Below are 13632 nucleotides of genomic sequence, written 5' to 3' on the forward strand. Positions count from 1 at the left end.
TACTACAAAATACATAACCCCCAAAGTTTCATGAAGGTAGTATAAATGTATGCCTATCATTCCCTCTTACATAAATATTTTCAAAAATCAAAGAGAAATTTCTCAGAAGTTTCTTTGTTTCCTAATGATTTCTATATATAATTTTAACTTTTATTTGTAGAATATAAATGTTATTTTTTATGCTGAATTCTGTTGAATTTATGGTTGACTGAGAGAGATAATGCATATTCTGATCTATTATAATCACCAATAAAAGTGGAAATAATATTTTTAGGTGACTTACTATTTAGGTTACCCCTACATGCTAGATCAGCTGTCCTTAACACACCATCTGAAATGAGATTCTGTCATGATGTCATGAAAAAGTGCTGAATAGCAAAGCAGATTTCAAGACTTTCTCAGTTCTATTCTGCACTGATACTGGCATCCATTTAAGCCTGGATAATATATCTGCACAGTCTTCCTTCCTGTAAAAGGTAAGAGGCAACATCATTAAAAAGGGCTGGGATATGACTTTTTTTTACAAAATACTACAGAAGGAGAAGTGTCTGTTTCAAGTTTAGTACTCCAAAGGATTGTGTATGCAAAACTGTAAATAAGAGTTGAGATGGTGATGTATAGGTTTGTCCTACATTCCTATAAGTATGCCACAACTGGGTACATGTGTTTTAGTTCTGTTATAAGAATTATTAAAAGAGGCTTTTGATCAATACCCAGTAAAGCAGCAGTGCCATCCATCAGATAGAGTTCTTTACAATAAATATATTGCAACTTTCTCTGTCCTTTTAATGACACTCACCTAGTAAAGATAATATCAGGTATTGGTAGTTATTTGGTAAAAGAAATATCCCAGAAAGTATTTACTGGAGGAAGTAAAAGCCTAGTATAAACATCAATGAACTAATGGGACCTGTTTAGAAGGCTGGATCATCATTACAGTTCTAAGAAAATATTGTCTTCTCTGGAATAGTAGCATTTTGGATCCTCAATGTTGGACAGCCAGCAGCTCCTAAATTTAATTTAATTTTTAAAGGTTTTATCAAGTTTCAATGTGATTTTAGGATGAATAATTTCAAGCCTGCATGGCCATAAATATAATATTGTTTTTTAATGTTTGATAGAGGAGAATTTTTTCTTGTGAGCAGAAAAAGTGTTATCATGATGTAAAGTAAATAAACTGTCTGATCTGTTCAAACTAATCTTCGTACAAATAACACCATTTTATCTCAAGTCAGAATATTTACTCTATTTCTGTATCTTTTTTATGAGATTATCTAACACTGACTAAACTGTTTTATTTATAAATTGTTATTGGAATCTGGCATTTAGAGGTGGGCTTTCTTAAATGGTTGTAATTTTAATGCTTTACATTTCAAGTTCTTATTTTTCTTTTAAGTTTTCTTATTTGAATTATTTGAAAAACAATTGATGCCTAGCACCAAATTTAGGTCTACCTAATCAAGTAGAGACATATAGACATATAATCTTAACTAGAAGATAAAAACACTTACCAGCTGAAATTAAAAAAAAAAAAAAAAGGAGTTGAAATGAAATAATGGCCAAAGATTTAAAGTCACTGCCTGGAACTGGAAAGGAACAGAGAATCCCATACGGTGTTGCCAGTCTATAAATAAGCAATTAAATTTATTGTCTATATCAGAAGAACTTACATGTTCACTCATGTGAATACAGGCTGCACAGTCTGGCCTTGAATGAGTACTTCTGAATAAAAAATCCAGGAACATAAAGCAGTATTGATGTGCAAGCTAAAAAGAGGTAAACCTTGAATGAATTTCAGGGCCTTTTTTCCCTCCCAACAGTGCCTATTTTGTACCAGTTATGCATCTAGGAAAAAAATGCAAATATTTTTCGTGATGAAGATCATTAAGGAGAGAAAACTTTTCTTTTATAAAGCATTATTTTTAACAGTTATTTTAAAATCCACCTCCTCCTTGTCCCATGCAATCTCTGACCTTGTCAATTTTAATAGGTTTTAACTTTTATTCAGCTGTCATATTCTTGTTCTCATTTTCCTTACTAAAAAACTTACCATCTGTCTGAACTAGCAATATTTTCATTGTTAAGGCATCTTCTCCCACAACATATGTCTTCAATTTCTAATGTGAATCAGAATACTTGAAGAGTGTTGTCACTGATCATGCCACCAATCTGATTGAATTTGCCTTGACATATTGCCAATTAAACTGTGCACTTTAAAGAGAAGTATAAGTAGCAGTTGCTTTATTGAAAGTTTCAGTATGGCTTACTAGGATAATGAAACATAGTTTCCTATATTTTGGGGGAGAGTAATGAAATTACAGGAATTTCAGTTTTGTGGTCCACTTAATAAATTACATTTGTAGAAATTTACTTACTAGAAGGATTTTTAAATATTAGATTTTTTTTTTAAATATCTAAATTATCAAATGGATTAATCTAATAAAACATGCACTTGCATAATTCTGGAAGCATGACATGGTATAAAAGTTGTCTCTTTCTTGCTCTCCAATGCCTGATTCAAAATATAGTCTTTTATATTATGTATTCACAGATGCATTAATCTGACATCTTTTTCTTGGTAGCAGAATTTCCAAAATATATTTTGCCATTAAAAAACAAAAACTTCTAAGGATATGAAAGGAAGGGCAAGAGAACAGAAAATACAAATGTTGACAGAGAAAGTCTTCAATGTGATTTTCTTTTGAGAGTGTGTGAACAGGAAAACAGGATTCAGCTGGTAGAAATTAGGAGCACTTGGAGATTCCAATATTACTTCCTATAAACAGCATATTCTGCACTGGCTTTTTTTCATAGACCTTTGAACAGCTTAGTCCTGCAAGATGCTGAATATCTTGTCTCCTTCCTAGTCAAAGGTTTCCAATAAGGCTAGTCAAACTTTTTTCAGTGGAGCTACTCTGCATTATAAAATTATGCTTTGACCACACAGATTTCTTCCTAAGTCTTCTTTTCTGAATGTTTATTTGGGACTTTTGTTCTTAAAATCTAGATGGTTGGACTTTGATAAATATCAAATGTGAAAGAAAAGGTAAAATATGATTGCTTAATAATTTTTTATTTAAGTTACCATGTATAGATATGTCTTATGCAACTATACACATATGATGTATGTGTCACATTACATATAAATGCAACACATGTAGATATCATATTGTCTGTATATACGTATAACACAATGTCAGATTCAATGGGGTCACTTCAGTATGCAGAAAGAAATATAAAAAGACCTTACCCACACTAAACCCCTTAATTTCTGCATGTGGAAGTGTTAATTGATGGCAGACACTAATGCAATTTTCTCAGTTCAGAATGGGAAAGAGCCATTGCTCTAGGCAGCTGATAGCTTCTCTGCAAGGCCTTCCACCAGCCAAACAGCAAATCTGGGACAACTGACTTGATGAAGTTTTTTTTCTTCTTTAAAACATAACTCTGTTCTCCTTCTAGTTTTTAATTGGCTCTGTAGAATTCTGTTACCTATCCTCTGTATTTCAAGAAGGAATATGTGGAGCCACTGTTTGCATTTAAGAAAAGCTATTTACCTCCAAAAAGAGCAAATATCTTTGACCGTACAGAAAAGTTCCTATGTACACTACCTGGGAATGAACTTGTATCTTGCAAAATGTGTACATATGCATATTTGCAGTGGGAAAGCCTTGAATAAGGCCATGGGAAAACAACACAAAGTTATTTTATTTGCATTTAAAAAATGCAGTTGTGTTACTGAGTCATAGCTCCTTTCATGAGATGGAGCAGTAGGCCTGACCTACCTATCACACAAAGCCTCGGTTTGTCCCTAAGCTGTAATTTTCTTACATGACTAAAAGGCTTGTACAATGCCCCGGTCATAGATGTGCCATGGTTTTGCTAATAACAGAAGGATGATTGCAGTACTTCTGCATATACAAAAAGAGGTTTTCAATAAATGTAAACAGGTAAAACAAAAAAGAAAAAGCAAAGAAAGTACAGATATGCAGAGAAAAAGAAGTCATAGCTTTCATCATATTTAATGTAGAGCAGACAATGAAAGAGAATATAATTTATTTCCATTTGACTGGGAGAGTTTGGCCTTTGATTTCTGTAGCTGGAACACACAGTATTGGTATGGAGGAGAAAACAAAAGCTTGTGTCCAAGACCAATGTAATGAGTATTTTTTGAAGCTTTAAATTTTCAAAATATGAATCTCATTTATTTTAAGATTTTAAATTTAAGGAAAACTGTCAAGCAAGGACACATGGTTTCACAGAACATTTTTAAAACTGAACAGCAGTTTATGTGAGGAAACCTTTATTTCTTGTGCCAGTATTTGCCCAAATTGAGATTATCACGAATCTTTATTATGTTCTTCCTTGCAATTTAAGACAGATACTAAAAAAGAAAAAAAGTACAGCAGATAAGATACTTTATCCCATGGTGAGAATAACAAACAAGATGAGACTTATGTAGAAGGAAATTTGCATTCCAGTCAGTGTTCGTGTATATAATCAAGTACTGTGTGCAGTTAAATGAGTCTGTTGTCTTGCTATAATGAGTATCTACATCCATCCTAACAGTTAATGAGGAATAAATGACTTATTATCAATGAATGGCAGTATCTAAATAGCCTTGCAACAAAAACAGAATATTAATATGTGTAGCTAAAATAGATCTTAAATGATAATGAACTTGCTCAGACTATTAATTATTTTAAAAGCCTCTAGTAAGGTTTAATGCTTCTGGATGGAATAGGAGCTTCACTGGTTCAAGTGCCTTATATGTTTGCAGACAGTTAATAAATGACCCTTTAAAACTATCTTATAGAACTGAATGGAAAAGCGTTTTTCTGAAATACCAGGGCCACCATAAAAAATCAGACCAAAGATCTCTCTAGTTCAGGATTTTATTCCCACTAGAAATTAGGCCTGCTCACTTCAGTGGAAACAACAAGGATAGTCTCTATAGATGATGGTGCATTAACTGACTCACTTCCTAATCACCAGCTGAGGGTGAGCCTGTGCCCTGAGGCACAAAGGCTATGCCTTTTGCTCTCTCTTTTTCTTTTCTTTAAAAAATAGATTTTCCAGTACAGCGGAAAGATCTCTTTGCCACATGAATGTCAAATTCATTTCTCTAATTTCTAAAATCTTGGTCTCATTCATATCATGTTCAGACCATGAAACTGCAATTATGGCAGAAATTTGGCTTAAGTTTTCCTGGCAGTGAGTAGATAAAGTGACCTCTTATCTAAATAGAGTAACAAATTCTGGATGAAGAATTAATTGTGGCCTTTCTTTTAATTCTTCTTAACTTTAGCCAAGCTCTCAGCTATTATTTTAATAGGATGCTATTTCCAGAGCTTTGTTTGATTCAGAAAAATTGTGTATCTCAGATAGCCTGAAGTAAAACAGTAGAATACCAAGAAAGTTTTGATCACACCACCTGATGCCACAAAGTTCATGAAAAACTGCTTTGATTTCATGATTTCCAGGACACAGAACTAGACATTTTTATTTTCAGATTCTTCCACTAAGCTTAGGAAGATAATATGGCTTAAAGCAAAAAAAAAATGTGGTGAGAGTCATTATTATAGTTATTTTAATGGAATTTCCCTTTTCTCTTAAATATTTCACAGGCAATATGTATTTAAACTGTTCTGGAAGAAAAGAAACTCCACTCTTATGCTCTAAGTGAATTATTTAGAACACAACACACAAAAAAAAATGGTTAACCTTGCTGCAAATTCTTATGATTACACAGGTCAAGAAGTCTAATATAATATATTATATAATAAACATCACTCTTTGCAATCTGATATAAACACACAACAATATATATATTTATACAGGTAATTAATGAGTGCTACACTGGACTTGAAAGAATCTATATTTGAATTTCAGATAATGAATGTTTCCTAACTAGCTAGTTGCTATGAGTGACATTTAGAAATTTCCAGAATAATTTTTTGCTATGCTTCTTTTCCTGATTCAGGGAAATTCTCAAAAAAAAAAGTGAGCATGGTAAAAGAAACACATAGAAAAGAATTAGAAATATATTTCTTCCCACTATTTATTCTTTCATGCTTTCTTTTCAGCTGAAATTCAATAATCTTAGTACTATGTTGTTGTTTGACAGGTCAAAAAGACTGACCTCAAGTCTAAACCAGGTTCATCTAAATCTGTGAATATTAACTAGAGTTTTAACTCAACTCAGTCTTCATTTTGGGGTCTGCTATAACAAAAAATATGTTTCTGATTTTCTATCATTCCTTCAAAGAGATACACCCCAGCCTTCCTGTACCTAAAGAGGGCCTGCAAGGAAAGCTGGAGAGGGACATTTTGCAATTGAATGTAGTGACTGGAAAATGGTTTATGTCTTTAAGCTGAAAGAGGGTAGATTTAGACTAATTATTAGAAAGACTAATTCACTGTGAGGTGTTGAGGCACTGGAATTGGTCATCCAGCGAAGTTAGGAATGTCCCATCCCTGGAAGTGTTCAAGGCCAGGTTGGATGGTGCTTTGAGCAATCTGATCTAGTAGAAGGTGTTCCTGCATGGCTGGAATTAGATGATCTTTATGGTCCCTTCCAGCCCAAAAGATTTTGTGATTCTATGATTCTGAAGTTCTGTTACCCATTTTGGTAGCTAGTTTCCTCCTTAACTGAGCTAAAACAAACTGGTATTTCTACTTCAAAGTACTTGATGACCTAAATACAATTAACAAAACAGTAAGGTGTATTAAGAGACATATAGACATCTGATATCGAGGTATTTGAGCAGTTTTTGTTACACCCAAAATCTCCTTATAATTATACCAGATATAAAGCTGGTAGTCTGTTAGTGTAATTGAAGTATTAAGCGTCTAGTTGAAGATTTATTAATAGAAATAGAAAGATTAAATAACAATTGATTGCCCCAGGATACTTATGCATCAAATATTTTATAGGAAACTTCAGTGACTTATGCTTCATTTTTTTCTTATTCAGCCATTTGTAAAGTTAGAAATTAAACCTGAATTACAGACACAATTGACAAATAATTCGAGTTTATGCAGTAAATCAGTAAAATACTACACAAGTTCTAATTCAAAAGATACAGCCAGTTCAGTAGGAAAGCCATTTCCTTGGATATGTCACTCCTGTGCTGGTACTCTTTCAAGGTTTTCTTTTAAATACCAAGGATTAAAGCATTTGTTGTAATAGAAAATGAGAATCCATTTTCATGAGGAGATCATGCAATCTCAAGGTCTAAAGATTTTCTGAGAGGAAGGCTTAAGCTGTTAAGGAAGTATTCTGTAACCAAGAAAATTTCACCTTAAATAAAGTCTCTATATAAATGTGAGCACTTAGCAAAGTAAAAGCATTATTGTCTTCAACCAAGTATTTGAATTGATCTCTGGAGAGTGTGTGGGAACAAAGAGAATAGGTGAACTGAAATAGTTTAAATCCCAAGTCTTTTCTTAATAAAAGTATTATAAGATACCATCAAAAATGTGCAGTAAAACATTTAAAGTCACAAAGTCAAAGTTTGTTCCATTGCATGCACCAGACATTGAATGCTTTCTGAAAATTATGTGCTACTTTTTAAATAAGAATTTGACAAAATTGCTTCAAACATACCAAAATGGCTTCTATTTTGGCTTGTACAAAGAAAAATACAAGAATTTTCAAGATGCAAAGAGCAGTGGAAGTCTTAATGTTTATGATTTATTCTAAGAAACAAACAACGGGCAGATATGTGTGTGTATATATATATATATATATATATTAGGTCGATATGCTAAGAAATAAATTTTATAAATACTAATAAATAAACAAACAAAAAAGAGGGTAGATACTAAAATAGTGAGAGTAGCCTCTAATATAAGAAGCATTGGCTATGCTACAGTGAATAAGACTCCAATTTTAGAATGTATTGGTTTAATGTTAGGAGTAAACAAACCAAAAATATTTGCTATCAAAGTTTTCCAAATTTCACAGATCATAAATTCTCTTTACACCTGCTGTTTATGAGACTATAAAGGTGTCTTATCATGCTAGCCACAGAAAATATCATGGTCAAAAACCAGCAGTGCTGTTCCTACAACCTGAAAGCAATTTTCAAGAGGAATGTTAAAGAATATTACATTAAAAATTGGTTTAAGAGTAAAGATGTGCTTTTATGTTCATTTAAGTCAGAAAAATAATACGCAGCTGGTTTTGTTACATAAAGTGTTCAAGATTCTGTGTCCATTTTTTAGTTGTAGATAAAATATTATGCTAGATTTTCCTGGATAAAGTCACCTGGATACTGATGAAATATAAGGGAGAAAATGCTTCGTACAATAATAGCTTTGCTCATTCATGTCTTTGCTATGTAAGATTAATAAACTTGTTTTATTTATGACTTATAGTAGCACTAGGGAGTCTAACTGTTTTTCTTAAGTAAAGGTGCAGATCTCTTTTTTTCCCCCTTTTTCTTTTCCTTTTTTTTTTTTTTTGGTTTTTTTTTTGGGGTTTTTTTTTGTTATTTTTATTATTTAATCAGTTTTAATGTTTCATTTTAGTATCTGGTTGGCAGTTACTATCCAGTATTCTTTTATACTTTATTATTAAAAGGTTTTCCCTTGTACACTCTATGTCATAGCTTTTTCAAAGAAATCACATGAAAAGTGTGAAAGCATTCAATGAGCCATACATGGCTACATAAACTTAATATATTTTTATCTCCATTGCATATTTATTTTATGCAGTATGTCACTTGATTTGCCATGAGTTGGAAACTTGAGTGTTGCTTTACATGCAAAGTCACCCATTAAAATTATTATCTGCTAGCTAGAAGTATTCTTCTGTGATTGAAGCTTTCTCCAGGCCCTTTAATTTTTAATGTTTCTACTGTGGCAAGTAGTCTTCATGTATAATGTGTAAATACAGACCAATGGGTTCAGCATCGATACAGTTACTCATACCTTCTGTAGCAAACCAGAACCCATAATTAATTAATTTCTGTTTCATTGATAGAACACATTCATTTTCTAAGTTGTTGCAGGGCTGTGTAATACCAGTAGGACTATCAACTGACGCCTTAATTGTACAAAACTCTGAAGTCATGAAGATGGCTTATGAGCAGGGTTTTGGTGAGCTGGTGTATATTTGTTCACAGAAATGAAGTGAGTTCTGTGGTTTATGGGCAGGTGAATAGGAAACTTGCTCAAATGCTCTCTACCATGATGAAGACAAAAATAGCTCACAATACATGGCTTAAGCCTTACTGAATTATGCTATGTAATTTTGTAGTAGCTTTAGAGAGCATATTGACTTTGCTGGAGGGGAAGGAAATATGAGGGACACATTAACAATGGGAATGGAGAAAACTTTAAAAAACATTTAACTTTAAAAAAACTTTAATAGGTTTCACATTTTAAAGGAAAACAGGAGTTATACTCCTAACGGTAAATTTTTTAGAGGACTTGATTGGAGTAGAATATAAACTAATGATTACCAGTGAAGAAAACTTTGGGGCAAGTCAAATGCTTTCAAAAACTGGATTTACATATATTTGAAAAAATGTTCCTGTGTTTAAATTTTTGGACTCTGACTAATGACAAAAACCCATCTGAAATAAAATAAGTAGTCTGCTTCTGAAATCTGTAAGAAGAAAAAAATATTAGCAGTGTGCATGGAATCCTGCACAATCTTTTTGCCTGTTTTCCTTGTAACTAGGGCACAAAAAGTGAGTAAAATGAGTAATGCTTGTTTCAGAAATCCTTTGATTCTGGCAATCTGGAAAATTATGAAAATCTGATGCATAACCAGGCATTTCAGAATCTATTGTTTCTGACCTATGATTTTTCAAGAGAAACCCAGCCTTAGCAAAATTAAATGAGCTAGTTCCAAGTAGCCACATCCTTATATAAAAGCATGAATACTTCTTACAGCTGAGACACTGAGTTGCAAGTTCAGTAGCCTAAAATCAAAAACTCAGCATTTGGCAGCAGACAGCTGATCAAGCTCAGACAAAAGATCAGTTTTGCTTCATTTTTTTGATATGTGTAAATATAGTCTTGAACACTTTCTTTGAAGTGAATAAAGAAGCAGTTCATTTGGATGAATGTTAAATATTTTGATTTTCAAATTTTCTTCTTTTCAGCAAAGTTTGACACAATGTCAGAGGATCAGTTGCATTTCTACAAAAATAACTATTCCAAACCCTTCCAACTGCATTTTATTTTTATTTAAACTGAGGGAGTTCATCAAAACTTGATGAGGTAAGCCCACATCTATAAAACTCTAAGTCCAGAAAGCATGTCCAAGTGTTTTTTTTTTTTTAAATCTATTTTTGAATTGGAAAAAAAGTGTAAAGTGCACCTCTGATAAGACCTTGAGTCAGCCAGAGCTTCTAGGCAAGTCTGACACTGCTTAAAGCAAGTATAACAGACGCCACATGAAAAGCTTACAAACTAAAGATAAGCTTTAACAAAAGTCAGAATCATAACTAAAGCTTTTTTTAAGTGGAACAGACCTGCTAAGGTGGATGATAAAAATGTATGCAAAAAAGCAACCTCCCAGACCTTTCTGTCATTAAAGGACTGTCTCTCCTCCAGCCTGACTCTTGGTTTAGAATTTAGGGTCTATGACAGATATCTTTCTCACCAACACCCTTGAGTCCTGCCTACGTGTCTGCTTGCTTGTCACCAGAGGGATCATAGGAGTTTTTGTCACTTGTTTGGGTTTCTTACTTTCTTAGTATCCCCCATGCTGTTTATCCAGCAGGAGCTACTCACAACAGACACTATGAATCATCTTTTGGCACTAAATATACAAATATATATTGAAATTGATTTTCTTTTTTAGAATTGATTATTTTAAAAATTAAACTTAACATTGTCTATACTACACAAGGAAGAAAATAAATGATGGTTAAAGTAACCAATGATGTTCAACTTCATCAGCCTCACAGATCTTCCATGACAGAATAATCTGAGTATGTAGTTAAGCTTGATTTATTAACTCCCTATTTACAGTATTACCCTTTATCCATGACACTATTAGATCTATTTCCTACATAAAATGACCTGGTATGACATGGTCCATTGTATTGGCAAACATATACATTTCCACATCTTCTGCTCAGTTACTAGGTAGTAATATGGTAAATACTGATACCTAATTTCACCAGTTGTTGGAGCCATTATAAATGTATAAAATATCCTTTTGGCATCTGCAAGCATTTGTTGACATTTTCATTAAATTCTGTTGACATTTTCATTAAAAAACAAAACACACAGAAAAAACCCCAACCACTAAACAAGTCAACATTAAAATCAAGTTGGTTGTAAGACTTTTTTATAAGTACATCAAAATAAAATAACTTAATATGTAAGACAGATGTAAGCATTACCATTAGAAGACCTGTAATACTGGCTGCTTGTGTTATTTGCCAAGAAATTATAGTTCTTTCTCATAAAAAATACAAGAGCAATGACCTGGATGATTGTAGTCTATGCTATAGATATTTCAAAACTGGCCAGTTATGGAAATATATAATCATTTGGGAATGAAAATCATGTCTAAATAAAGAATTAAAGTGAAGCTAAATTAATCTGAAGGATATTTTAGAGGATGTTCCTCTTATGACCACACGATGCAGAGTGAATCTTCTTTCTCTCTGTTTCACAGAAATTTTTAATTCTCAAAGTTTCCAGGAAAATTTTTGAATATTTTGCATCCTAATTATTGTCTACATAACTCAAAAACTATTAGAAATTAAGTTTAAGTGAAAAATGCATAATGAAGATGCACACAATTTTTTGGGTCTCAGTCATATCTCCTAAATATTCAGGATGTCAGTATTGCTTATCTGCCTTGTTAACTGTTAAAAAGGAACATAAATTGTAAAGAAATACCAGATATTACCTTTGCACATAGAAAGTCAGTCAAGGTGCCTCTGGTCATCAAGTCACATGACTTCTTTCTATGCTCTGCTGGATCAGATTTACAGATGGCAAAAGGTATCTGTCTTCTCACATGTGGTAATCAATCCCTTCTTGTCATAAAATAAAGATTTTGAGGAAAAAGCCTTTTTTTTCCCCAAACTGTTTACAGAAATATTAAATGGCTGGTAAATACACTATTACAAATAATTTAAACTGTTTGTTCAATATGGTAAAACATTATTAATAGTTACATCATATGATTTGGTTTTTTTTCCTTTTTATCACTTAGATACAGTCTATGGCCATGTTATAACCAAAACAGATGAAAAGGATGTCTAAAGGAAAAGTATTTGCAGTGTAAATCTGAACTTACCTTTCATGCTATTGGGAAATTCATGTACATGTTGTGAGCAACTTGGTACAGTTCCATTTATTTAGGCTTGTAGTCTTTATAAATTCTACTGAAGCTCTTTCTGTAAATTCCATCTCATTATTTTATGTTTCAGCATGGTTAATTTTGAGGTACTTTGCCTGAAAGATGCTTTTTAGAAATAAATTGGTTTCACTTTTTCATGTAAGAGTGGCAGAATACTTACTTTTCAACTGACTTGGGTGTGACAGTGTTCACAGGGGTTTTCAGGTGAGGGAAGAGACGAGAATGTTGACTCCATGTTCAGAAGGCTTGATTTATTATTTTATGATATATATTACATTAAGACTATACTAAAAAGAATAGAAGGAAAAGTTTCATCTCAGAAGGCTAGCCAAGCTAAGAATAGAAAGGAATGAATAATAAAGGTTTGTGTCTCGGACAGAGAGTCCAAGCTAACTGGGCTGTGGTTGGCCATTAATTGTAAACATCCAAGATGGGCCAATCACAGATCCACCTGTTGCATTCCACAGCAGCAGATAACCATTGTTTACATTTTGTTCCTGAATCCTCTCAGCTTCTCACGAAGAAAAAATCCTAAGAAAGGATTTTCATGAAAAGATGTCTGCAACACTTGGATTTTTCCCATTAAAGTGTTATCGCAGTGGGTTTTCAATGTTCTGATGTTCCCATGAATATACTGCAAAAAAAAAAAAAAACGGAAACAGAAATTGTAAACAAAATTTATGTTTCTTCCATTGTTTTTTCTTTATTTCTACCCACCATTTTCCAGATGGTATTTGTGCATGAAGTCTATATTTAATGTACATTTGTTGCAAAGGAATTAATAACTAATATTAGAGAAACCTTTTAAGATGGATGGAGTGTTAACCAAACTTGTATACGGTGCACAAGTTCTTTATAATTTTTCAAATTTAAGAGCTGTATATCAAACAATATCTTAAATTTACTGGCTTTGTCTGTCAAGATTCTGTTGTGTTTTTGTGACTTTGAATATTTTTTGGTGGAAAAGGAATGGTTTTGTTGTGCAAGAATCTTGAGCTAATAGTTTTCAGCTATGAATTGTACTTTGGTACCTTCCAGCTAATCATTAATCCTTAAGCAGTGACCTGATATTCATTGCTAAAAAAAGGTCACAAGGAATGTTAATGAAATCTAAAATATCTAGGTTACGCACAGAAATCATAGCTCCTGGAATAAATAGGAAATAGTCTACAGTAATTCATATCTAAAAACGAAAAAGAGTGAAGGAGTCTGCCTTCATGATTCCTGACTGGCAATGCCATCCAAAACCTGTGAGAAAATATTTATTTCTGTACTACCACCTGATTTAAATA

At 32.7% G+C, this 13632-nt stretch overlaps 1 long non-coding RNA gene across 2 annotated transcripts in view; it reads left to right on the forward strand.

The window, feature by feature from the left end:
* The first annotated feature begins 388 nt into the window (after positions 1-388).
* LOC118701959 (uncharacterized) overlaps positions 389-13632 on the forward strand; it is a 115347-nt gene continuing 102103 nt past the window's right edge. For both annotated transcript variants that reach the window (XR_008508587.1, XR_004982611.1), the window contains exons 1-2: positions 389-476; positions 10119-10236. This is a non-coding gene — a long non-coding RNA (uncharacterized LOC118701959). The remainder of the gene's footprint in view (positions 477-10118; positions 10237-13632) is intronic.

The sequence above is a fragment of the Molothrus ater genome, chromosome 1 (assembly GCF_012460135.2).
Source record: "Molothrus ater isolate BHLD 08-10-18 breed brown headed cowbird chromosome 1, BPBGC_Mater_1.1, whole genome shotgun sequence".
Lineage (NCBI taxonomy): Eukaryota > Metazoa > Chordata > Aves > Passeriformes > Icteridae > Molothrus > Molothrus ater.